Genomic DNA, 12,233 nt, shown 5'->3' with positions numbered 1-12,233 from the left:
GTGGTATGAGGGAGATTCAAGAAGAGGAAAGGGGGGGCCTGGCTGGCTCAGTCAGTAGAGAATGCGAACTCTTGATTTCACTGTCATGAGCTCAAGCCCCACATTGGGCCATGGAGCCTACTTAAAAATAAAAATAAAAAAGAGGGAAGGGCTGGGCTTGTTGAGTTTTAAAAGTTCCCTTCCAACCCTGAGAGGTCTGAGTCCTCTGTCCGAGGCCTCAGGTTCCCAAGTGGGGCCGTCCTGCCTGTCTCCACTTGTCCAGACCTGGAACAGGAAGGAGCCCAAAGAGGCCTGTGAGGGATATGGACTAAACAGCCTGTCCGCGGGGCAGACAGAGGCGCCGGGCCCCCTGCCCACCGGCATATCCTCCCCTCAGTCCCGGGGGATGTTTATCCTTTGCTCAGAGTTTATAGGACGTCTGGACTTACAAGATCCAGAGTCCTGACTTTTCCGTGAAAGCTGTCAGCCCCTCCTCCTGCTGCGTGGGTCTGCATCTATTTTGTGTGGGAGGCCCCATCCTCCAGCAGAAGTAGGGAAAGGGTACAGCAGGAGAAATGTTCTCTTCAGACCCCCAGAGCTCAGACCTGGTGGAAGAAGCAGCCCGGCCCTGGGGGGAGGTGGGAGAGAAAGAGGTTGGTGTCTCCCGGCTGTTTATAGGAGAGGAGTCCTCCAGGGGAGGCAGGGGTGGAGAGGGGAATTCCTTCACAGCTTGCGTTCAAAGGCCTGCTCCCCAAACACAGCTGAAAGGCATGGTACTTATCAGAGTCTGCCTCACATATTGGCTTCTGTCACTGGCTCAAATAGCCATGTTTTCATTGTGTTTGTTTTGGTGTCTGTGTGAGTGTGAGTTTGCGGATGGGGTCTTGCGTGTGCATGTTTTGGAGTCATCAGGTGGGAGCCTCTTGGGGGACAGGCAGCGAGACATGTCCCACTGCCCTTCAGCAAGGAGCCTGGGTGGCCGTAACCACGCCTCTGTCCCCAACCTGTCTCCCTATCCAGGAACCAGCCTCAGAAACGGTACAGACTCCTAGGGCTCCCTGCAGAAGGAGGTCTGAACCTCCTGTCTCTGTGGTATGAACCTGTTAGCTGAGGATAATGAGAAGCTGCCTCAGGTGGGATCTTAAATATTGTGCCCAGGATGCTCTGTAAGTTTCTATGAGCTGTGACCTTAAGGTATGGGCCGTGAAGAGCCTTGAGAGTTCTTGAGGAGGGTCCGCTCACTTCTTGAGAGATACATAATGTGCCAGGCACTGTGCTCAGCACTGAGCGTACAGCAGGGAAGAGCTAAAACAGTTCCTGAGCTCATGTTCTTAAAGAGGATGGTCGAGACAACAATATTGAGATTTTAGGACCAGGCTTAGGGACGATGGCCGGGTGCCGCTCCTCTTAGTCTCCTATACCTCCTGCATCTGTGAGTATGGCTGGAACCCATGACCTCAGCTCTCAGGGCATGTGGAAGAAGGTACAATGTCTCCAGAATGTAACATCTTGCCAAATTTCTATTGAAAGTTCGGTTCTCATAAATTTTGTGTTTGTGAGGGAAGAAGAAATGGTTGGTGGGAAATCCGACCACGTCCAAAATCTGGTTCCCAGGAAAGAGGCCTCCATGATTGTTCTAATGTTAGAAGATAGTTTCAGAGCGCCTGGGTGTCTCAGTCGTTAAGCGTCTGCCTTCGGCTCAGCTCATGATCCCGGGGTCCTGGGATCGAGCCCCGCATCGGGCTCCCTGCTCCGCGGGAAGCCTGCTTCTCCCTCTCCCGCTCCCCCTGCTTGTGTCCCCTCTCTCGCTGTCTCTCTCTCTCTCTCTGTCAAATAAATAAAATAAAATCTTAAAAAAAATATTTAAAAAAAAAGAAGGTAGTTTCAAGGGGCACCTGCCTGGCTCAGTCAGAAGAGCATGTGACTCTTGAGCTCAGGGTCATGAATTCGAGGCCCATGTTGGGTATAGAGCTAACTAGAAAAATAAATAAACTTAAAAAAAATTTTTTAAGACAAATTCAAAGTTTCTGGCCCTGGGAGACAGTGGTGGTGCAGCCTGAGGACCCGGGCAGACACTGCCAATAACTGCCTGGCGGTAAGAGGGATAGCTCTTGTGTGTGTATAGCACTCTGCAGTTTACAAAGCCCTTTTACATCCATGACTTAATTTACTCCCTTGTATCAACCCCATGTGAATATAAAGATTTTTACAAAAGAGGAAAATGAGGCCCAGGGAAGGGAAAAATAGTGAGGAGAAAAGAGGCAGAGGATAGGATGAAAGCCTGGGTCCCTGAGGTCATTTTTGACCACACCTAACCTTTGCCCAGTTTAGGGAATGAGGAATGAGCTTTGGAACGAGGCGTTGGTTAGAGGTGGACACCCGGGTCAGTAGGCTCTATACACAGAGCACCAAAGTCCATCCAAATTCTCTTTGACATGGCTACAGGCTGTGCTCTGTGAAGAAGCCTACACTGAAGGGAAATGTGTCTGGCGGTTGGGGTTGGCAAGATGGGTCGTTATACCTTGGCACCCCTTGGTGCCAGGCGGACATGTTTTCTGAGTCAGCTCTGGAGAGAATTCTAGGGTCGGGCTGACCCCAGTCTCTCTCTCCCCCAATAATTCTCTCTTGGAAAAACTGGGAGTGTTTGGCTCTTCAGCCTGGTGATTACATAGCTATGTCCACAAATTTTGTCTTCCATATTGGGATTCCCTTGCATTCTATCTCATGATCTCAACCCCAGGCCTAGCTCTGACATTATCTTTCCAGAATTCCCTACACATATTGCATGTTTTAGACTGTTTCTTCAAATCTCAGGATCAGCAGGACCTTACAGTCAGTTTGCTGGCTTCTCAAGGATACTCCTAGGAAATGCTCCCAAGTCTCTTATTAGGCTCTGCTTGATTTAAATGTCTACCTCCTTGCTCCCTCCATCTCCTGATGACAAATTTTCCTCTTTGAGAATATACAGAACAAAGCTGCTCCTTCTGCCCTATGACAAGCAGTGTCAGTCAGGATGGGCCACATTGTGCTGCAGTAACCACCACCCCCAGATCTCAGAGACTCACTCCAGCAAAGGTGTCCTTCTCACCTCTGTTATAAGTCCTGTGTAGGCTACTAGGGTGTGCTCTGCTCATCAGAATCGCTCAGTGACCCAGAATGATGGATACTTCCACAAGCACCACAACAGGATCAGAGGTTTGGAGGCCGTACATTTATAGAGGTCAAGAATGGGTTTTGGAATCTGCTCCAACTGCTTATTTTCTTCCAGCAAATTCTTTCCTCTCCTTAAGTGTCAATTTCTTTTCTTTTTTAAGATTTTATTTATTTATTTGACAGAGAGAGAGAGCACAAGCAGGGGGAGTGGTAGAGGGAGAGGGAGAAGCAGGCTCCTTGCTGAGCAGGGAGCCTGATGCAGGACTCAATTCCAGGACCCTGGGATCATGACATGAGCCGGAGGCAGATGCTTACCTGACTGAGCCACCCAGGCGCTCCTAAGTGTCAGTTTCTTATCTATAAAATGAAGACAATGAGAAAGTACCTACCTCACAGATTTGTTGTGAGGTTAACTGGGAGGATGAATATAAGCCCTCAGCACGGGCTCTGGTTCATGGGCAAGAACTCCATGCACGTCAGCTGTTATGATGTTAACATAATATTGTTAACTTACTAGTGGCTACCATCTCTGATAGCACAACCCCCGCTCCTTCCACTGTTCCCCCTCTTGGCCAGTTTGAATTCCTTGAAAGAGTTAAGGAGTTCTTTTTCCTGCCACAGGTCTTTTTCACATTTTTTTGTCATGTATTTTTTTTCATGAGGGCGGAGCTTGAGCATTCAAAGCTGAGGCAGAAAAGGTATAACGACCCATCTTGCCAACCCCAAACTAGATTTATTCTGCTCAAAGGTCATTACGAAGACCTTTTGGAAAGTCCAGAGACGGGAGGTTGTATTTGGAGAAAAATCCTCGCTTGAGATAAAACCCGATGATGGAGAGACACAGAAATCAAACTGTAAACTATCCAAGTTAGAAGAGACTTTTAGAATAAGCAAGTCTCATCGGCTCTTCTCTTTTACAGATGGGGAAACACAAGTCCAGAGATGGAAAGAGACTGATGCAATGTCACACAGCAATTCAACGTAGGAGCTGAGGCCTGAACCCACTCCCCTTGGTCTCCGTCTTGGGGCTTTCCACACACCACGGAAGAGGAAGAGGGGACAGCGTTCTTTACCGTTGGGATGGGGGATTGGTGGTGTGGAATCTCCTTGGAATTGCGGCTTGTCCTCATTTCATGGAGTTGTACTCCAGCAGAGTTGTAAAGTTAAGAACTTTATAAACATTGCCTTATTAAGGCTTCTTGAAAACCCAAAGTCACAGCTCCTCTGGGTCATGGGACATGCGTTGAGCATCCAGTGAACAAACAAAGGGTAACGTTACATTTTTCACTTCGTTTAGGAAACCTGGCTTCTAATTATAGGATTTGTTTAACAGTCCTGAATGGTTTACGAAGGCTTGGATCAGCCTCCATCCTGAGGAGTGTCAGCCGGGGAGACATAGGCAGGGTGGAGTTGGGGAGGCAAGGAGAGGCCTCAGCAGCAAAGGGAGAGATGACAAGCAAGGTCAATTTAAGCCAAGGCCTAGGGGGCATTAATTTTCCCTAATCCCCCCCCCAGCCAGGTTGCTCCCAGTTGGAAATTACCTCCAATAACCATTACCATAACCCTTTCATACAAGACAAGGAATATGAATGAGCTCTAGGGCAAGCAGGTGAAACAAGGATCACATTACTGTTCAGTGCTCTTAGCATACCCCCTCCCCCTTCTGGGGACATGGGCTAGGGGCTGGCTCGAGCTCCTTGCTTATAGAAATAAATAACTTTAAGTAAGTTATTTTTTAAAATCTTTATAAATTCTGTAAAATACTATTATAGGAATATATTTATTTTCTTAACACAGAAATTAGAAAAGATAGAAGTGAAAGAGAAGTCCCTCATGTTCTATATAACTAATAATATAATATAATACGTAACTAAGGCTCTATGGTTAAGCTCACCGTCTAAGGAGGCAAGAGGGTTATCTAAGGGGACTCTAGGGGTGGGGAAAGGGAAAGTCCCCCCCCAACTAATGTAGCCCAAGTCGGGGTACAGGGATCTTGCTAAGCTGCTCCCAGGCCAAGACACGAAAAGGTCCAGCCCATCTACCATATGGCCATATTTCCCGCCTCACTCAGGCCTCCATTGCTCAGCCCAGGCCCCAGCCACTCAAGGAAACCCCCCAAACCCTCACCTTGTCCCAAATGTCCCAGTGCCTCAGCTCCCGAGTTAGCACACGTGCTCATGCACACATACACACACCACTCTAAGGCCCTTGGACAACCCAGTTCTGTGATTTCTTAAAGCTAGGTTCATGGTTTCCAAAGGGGGGGCGGTCATTCAAAGCTCAGAGAAAATATTAGGATCTTCTGTTTTTTACTTCTCTCTTCTCTAATTTCTATTATTTTATTTTTAAGAGAATATGATATATTAATAAAATAGTACTTTACAGAATTTATAGAGATTTATTTTTAAAACAACTTACTTGAGGGGCACCTGGGTAGCTCTGTCAGTTAAGCATCCGACTCTTGATTTCAGTTCAGGTCATGATCTCAGGGTCATGAGACTGAGCCCCACATCGGGCTCCCAGCTCAGCAAGGAGTCTGCTTGACACTCGCTCTCTCCCTCTCCCTCTGCTCTTCCCCCCATGCTCTCTCACTCGCCTTCTGTCTCTCTAAAATAAATAAATAAATCTTTAAAAAAAACTTACTTAAAATATATTTATTTAAAAAAACTGTTGTTTACTTCTAGGGTTTTATGATCAAAAATGTTGAGTTCCCCTGGACTAGGACTTGGAACTTAGTGTTCCTTAACTCTGGGTAGAGAGAGGGGACCCCCAGCCTCCAGGATTTTGAGTCCTGCTTGCTCTTCTGAACTGGGAAACAAAAGTACCTCTCATTCTTTCTGATTCTTTCACATTCTGAGCGGCTTGGGCATTTAGACACATGAAGATAGCAAGTAAATAGTAAATTCATTATATATCCAGGAATCAAACCCAGGTCCGACGGGCTCCAGAGCCGTGCCGGATTCCACCCCCTGTGATGTGACACACTGATTAGTGACATATATCTGTCCCTACGTCCAGCCCCTCACTCGGTGCTTTTGCACAGAGTGAGCATCAGACATGTTTACAAACACTGACAAGGCCCAGGGCTGTAGGACTTACTGTTGGTAATATGGGGTCAACAGCATGAAAGGGGCAGAGGGCCAGTCCACCCTCCATGTCTCCTGTTGTCCCCCTAAGTCAGCCCGTCACCTCTGCGGTCCTGTTGGTGTGGGAGAGCTCGGGCTTTGCTTCTTTGCACATCACCTGCTAGAAGCAGGAAGTTCTCTGAGGCAATGCTGGGGGGCAGGATGCACCTCCTTGGGAGGCTGCTCTCTAGACCCCGGGTCTACTCATGTGCAAAGTGGGACAAAAAGTCCCACCTGTCTGCCCGCCTTGCGGATCCTTGGGAGGAACCACAGAGTACAGGACAGGGTCTAGGGCAGGGGCCATTGGGGGCAGGTGGTCTGGTAAAGAATAGTGCCGGGGGGCGCCTGGCTGGCTCATTTGGTTAAGTGACTGCTTTCGGCTCAGGTCATGATCCCGGAGTCCTGGAATCAAGTCCCACATCAGGCTTCCAGCTCAGCAGGGAGCCTGCTTCTCCCTCTGACCCTCTCCCCTCTCATGCTGTTTCTCTCTCCCTCTCTCAAATAAATAAATAAATAAAATCTTAAAAAAAAAAAAAAAATAGTGCCGGGGAAGGAGTGTTGTTCCAGTGGTCTCAGACCCCAGGGAGTGGGGGTCCAGGATCTCTACTGCCCAAGTCAAAAGATGGGCTGGTGATGGACTGGCAGCAGGGAAGCCCCCCCACAACCATCAGCAAACACCCCAGAAGTACGTCCTCTCTCACCTCCCCCCAAAACTAGGGTCAGATTGGTCACTCATGCCCTTTCAAAACAGGAAGGCAAGGGATGGAGACTCAGCAGTTCTGCGGACTGAGACTGGGAGGAATAGCAGGGGGGCAGGGGTACACCACCCAGTCTTAGAGGTGCTGAGAACCTCAGCCATTGGGCACGTCAGCCAAGTGACTGACTGCCTTCTCCACGTCCAATGTCACTTTTCTTTAACGTCCGGATCCAGTTGGCTTTAGCTGCCTACCCACACTTTCAGCAGGTGCAGCGAATTCTCCACTATTGCTTGAGTTTTAGGGACGCTTAAGTTCCTCCTGAATTAGTCCTCACTTGGCACACCTGCTTCTCCAAGGCGCTGGCTCCTAACTTGAGCTCCTGTCCCTGTTCTCACACACACACACACACACACACACACACACACACACACACACACACACACACCACCCGGCACCACCAGGCGCCCACTCCTTCATCTTCCAAGCGCCATTCCTGGAAATGCAAGGCTGTAGAGGTAGCAGGCCTTTCACCAAACTGTTGGTGGAGGAAGGACAACTGACAGGGTGCACAGGACATCACCCTTGGCTTTTCAAGCCCCTGTGTTGCTGTCATTACCCCAGGGACTTCTCACTGGCCCCGTCTCTGCTCAGGTTCCAGGTTCCTCCCCCTTCAGAGCACATCCTCCCTCCTCCCTGGCCCCGCAATCCTCCCCAGGGTCCCATCCCCCCATCCTCTCTCCCCGAGGCTGCCTGGAGAGAGGACACACTGGTTACCACCTCTGTGGGGGGACGGGAACTGGAGCAATATGTCGGAACCACAAATACATAAGACTTTGGCTCCAACAACAGCTCTTCCAGGCCTTCTTGTGCCAGAGACACCCCCAAGCAAAAACACCCCAAGTACCAGGACAGGCTTTGCAGCATTGTTGATACTAGCAAAGGATTGCAACCCTTCAGAATGCTCATCCCTACATTCACGCAGGACTGGTGGCCTGCAGGAGGGGCACATCCACCCAGTGGGCCCCTCTCCAGTCATTGAAAGAACCAGGCAGCCCTCTCTGTAATGATAGACTGCAGTATCCGAGATATGTGATTAAGGAAAGGAAGTCAGGTGCAGAACAGTGTGAATAGTGTGCTCCTATGTGTAAACAACATGTCAGGGCCGTAGATGCACGTATGTGTGGGTGAACTTGCTCGCATCTGCACAGACCATCTCTGCAAGTATAAGCAAAACTTGATAACAGAGATTTGCTCTGGGTAGGGAAGTAGGGGGATGAGTGGTTGGGCTTGGAAGGGCACTTAGGTTTTATGGTATGCCATTGAAACCTTTCTGATGGTCACAATGTGTAGATATTCCCTATTCGAACAATAAATATCGATTATTGTGTTATGTATATCATTTTGTCCCCTCCCTCTCCTCTGGGCTGGGCCCGGGGGGGGGGGGCGTCGCCTTCCTGAAGCCGTGAAAGTCACCTGAAGTGAGTCAGGTCTCACCCCGCTGAGGCGAGCAGCCTCATCCGGAGTGTCTCATTCTTTTCTCCTTCCCTTCCTCGGTAGCAAGTTGTCCAAGCCCTTTACTATACAACAGAAAACCTGAGGCCCAGCTTGAGAAAATCGTGTGCCCAATGTCACCTAGTAAGTCAGCCTCTGTGCAGTTCTGAATAGAGCCCCGGTGCTTTTGTTCATGTTGTTCCTTTTATTCCAAATGCTCTTTCCTATTTTCACTCTTCCAGTCCAACATCCTGCTTCCAAGAAGCTCCCCAGATTCCCAGCCTGGATATGACCTCTAGGCGTGCCTCGTGAACCCCCACAGAACTGTCCAAATTCCCTGCCTTCTCCATTAACCAGCGCGAGCTCCTTGAGAGCCCCAGGCCTGGTCCAGTGTGAAGAACGGGAGTTTAATGTTGACGACCTGAATGGATGAATAAAAGCATCTTCTGAAATCCTCCCGTGCTTCACCAAGACCTCTCATATCACTCAGCACTGTTTCCTTAACAGCGTAATTATTTCTGGGCATATTCGCAGTACCCATCTGTTAGAAGCACGCTATGAAGGCGCACACACGAGTTGTGTCTTCTTTCCACAGTGACAGCTTTATTCAATCGTAAAGCGAGGCTAACATAATGATAAAGCAGGTTCAGGATTCCAAACTCAGTGACATTTCACTATGTGTTTAACTTGGCTTTTTACACGTCACACAAAGCAAAGCACGATCCGAAGTCCCACACCAGACAAGATACAACAAGGGTTAGGAAGTTATCGAACCCGATGGGAAGTCAGTCTGTGAGGGCGCAGCCGGGACGAGGCCTCCATCTGTCTGGGGCAGCTCTCGGCACGTGCTGCTTATTACGTCCAACCAGTGGAGGATCTCGGTTCTGTTCAGACATCAATCAGGCAGAGCCTTCGGCGGCGGCTGCCTTTTTGATGTGGTCAGATGTGAAAGGGTCAGCGTCTTCAAAGTCTGACAGTTTGCTGCAAAAACTCTCCCTTTTTAAAGGGATTTAATCAGTCTTGAGCCTTCGCAGACCTCCCCTGGTTCTGCGGGTCATCGGTTCTGAGTGTCGTCAGCCTGTGCCGGTTTCGGCATATCTGGTCTTCACTGCAATGCCCTTGGCTGCTTGGGTCACTGCTTGACATGAGTGACTCCAGCCTGCTCTGTACACCACCTTTCTCCCTCCTTCCCTCCCTCCCTCCCTTTCCCAGGATCCATCCTCAGAATGAGACAGAACCCAGGAATATTGTTTGAGTTCCTGGATCCAGCCATGCCTAAAGCGGAACTACCTGTGGACTTTTCAGTCACATGAGCCAATGAATTCCCCTTTGTTATGAAACCACTAAGAGTTGAGTTTTCTCCATCCCTCTCCATAAAAGAGTGTTGTGTGAGAACACCCTAAACTGTTCCATACATGGTCTCATTCCCTTTCCACAACACTTTGTATACAATAGATACCCAAATTTGCATGAGAACAGAAAGCACCAGACTCAGACCCAGACCCCGAGGCTGGTGATGGAGCGGAGCAGTCCCACACACCACAACCCCTGCCCTAAAGTTCTGCGGACCCTGCCCAAGTTCTGCCAGGTGGGCGGATAGTAATGACCCTGCTTACAGGTGGAGAAACTCGGGTCCCAGTCACCCAGCAAGTTAGTGGCACAGTTTGGAGGAGAATTTGGCCTCCCGGCTCCGTTGCCATCTAAATCATTTACCCATCATCAAAGGAGAATGGTCGGGCTTGGCTTGCACACACACACAATAACCAGGACACAAAAAGGAAAAATGGTGGTGGCAGGAAATCGGTCATGGTTGGGAAGAGACAATTATCTTTTTAAAAATCCCAGGATTGAAAGAATAAAGAAGCAAATTTGAGTGGGACAGGCTTGTAGAACAAATTTATGAATTACCAGTGTGTGGTCCCAGATTCTAGAGAGTGGTGATGACTGTGAACACTGCAGTGTTTGTTGAGTGAATTGTGGAAGGCGGTAGGTTTTGATTAGCTGTGGCTGTCACCCAACAAGTCAGGAAGGTCAGGGTCTGACTCCCGTCTCCTGGTTTCTAAGGATAGTGCTGTTTTTAGTACCCCAGTTTCATGTGCTCAGTGGTGTGAATTTTACCAGCTGCAAAATGACCAGGACTGAGAAAGGCAGGTGGAAGATCTTGGATTTAGGTGGGGGATATGGTGGAATGGCAGAGCACCCATTCCAGCCTACCCCTAGAGTACCTTCATTAATGCAGGATCTAATAAGCTAAAAACATATCCCAGAGCTCCTAGAGCTCTAGATGAATGTCGTATCTCTGCTTCTTCACTGCAGCTGATGTCAAGTACCATCCTATGGGTTTTCTGCAGCAATTTTCTATCACTTATGGGCTGAGTTGTATCCCCCCAAATTCATAGGTTTGAGTTTTAACCCCCCAACATGGCAGAAATTGACCTTATTTGGAAATAGGGTCATTGCCGATGTGATTAGTTAAGATGAGGTCATACTGGAATAGAGTGAACCTTAATCAATATGACTAGTGTCCTTATGAAGAAGCGGAATTTGGAGACAGACACCCGCAGGGAGAATGTCACGTGAACATAAAGGCAGACAGCAGGCTGATGCATCTCAAGCCAAGGAACATCAAAGACTGCCAGCAAACCACCAGAAACTCTACAAGAGGCCAGGAACAGATTGTCCCTCACAGCCTCCAGAAGGAGCCAACCCTGCCAACACCTTGCTCTTGGACTTCTAGCCTCCAGAATTTGAGACAATACGCTGTTGGTTCAGCCACCCAGCTCTGGTACTTTCTTATGGCAGCCCTAAGAAACTAATACAGGCAGTGTGCCCAATGGGCCCATGGATCTGTCTCTTGCTTCAACCGTGTTTGGACAGAACAGACCCAAGGACGCCCCTTCTTCCAGCCTCTGACCACTCTCCAACCTATTTTCCAGCCACAACATTTGGGAACATCTTTACAGCCATCCTCTGCCTCTGGGACCAGCCAACACTGTATTTTGAGCTTAACTCCTTATTGCCAATGAACCATGAGCTTCCTAGAATTGTTCCACCAAGGTGGAGGCCACCGTCAACTGCCCGGTCAACATGCACCTGCAGGCCTCCTGCACCTACCTCTCCCTGGGCTTCTACTTCGACCATGAGGATGTGGCTCTGAATGCGGGCCACTTCTTCCGTGAGCTGGCTGAGGAGAAGCACAAGGGCACCAAGCTCTTGAAGATGCAAAACCAGCACACTGGCTGTGCCCTCTTCTGGGACCTGAAGAAGCCATCCCAACATGCATGGATGCCATGGAAGCCCCATGGACCTGGAGAAAAATTTGAAGCAGGCCCTTCTGGAGCTGCATGCCCTGGGTTCTGCTGCACAGACCCCCATTTCTGTGACCTGAAGAACCACTTCTTGAGTGGGGAGGTGAAACTCATCAAGAAGATGGTGACCGCTTGACCCACCTCTGCAGGCTGACTGGCCCCCAGGCAGGCTGGACAAGTATCTCTTCCACAGGCTCACCCTCAAGCATGACTAGGAGCCTCCAGAGCCCAGAGGCCTTGGAGGGGGCCCTCAGGCATGCCCCTTCTGCCTGAGCCTCTCCCTGCAGCCACTAGGCAGCTTTTAATCCACCCTGGAGCCCTCTCTCCAGCCAGAAACCAAATGGAAACATAAAGCTTTGGGGGCAGGTGGAGGAAGAAACTAGTATAGAGCCCAATATAGAGCCCTTGCCGGCTTTGTGGGTAAGGAGGGGCAGCTGTGGGAAAGGTGAAGGTGGCTTCCTGACCCCTGCACTCATCTG

General features: G+C 49.3%; 1 pseudogene; it reads left to right on the top strand.

The window, feature by feature from the left end:
* The first annotated feature begins 9,962 nt into the window (after positions 1-9,962).
* On the top strand, positions 9,963-11,969 carry LOC114211870 (ferritin light chain pseudogene; annotated as a pseudogene).
* The last annotated feature ends 264 nt before the right edge of the window (positions 11,970-12,233 follow it).

This window comes from Eumetopias jubatus, unplaced genomic scaffold (assembly GCF_037043125.1).
Source record: "Eumetopias jubatus isolate StellerSeaLion01/CBP00866 unplaced genomic scaffold, mEumJub1_p1.0 scaffold_5, whole genome shotgun sequence".
In the NCBI taxonomy this organism is placed as follows: Eukaryota; Metazoa; Chordata; class Mammalia; order Carnivora; family Otariidae; genus Eumetopias; species Eumetopias jubatus.
Note: the sequence above shows the minus strand (reverse complement) of the source record. Positions and strands in the feature narration are given on the sequence as shown.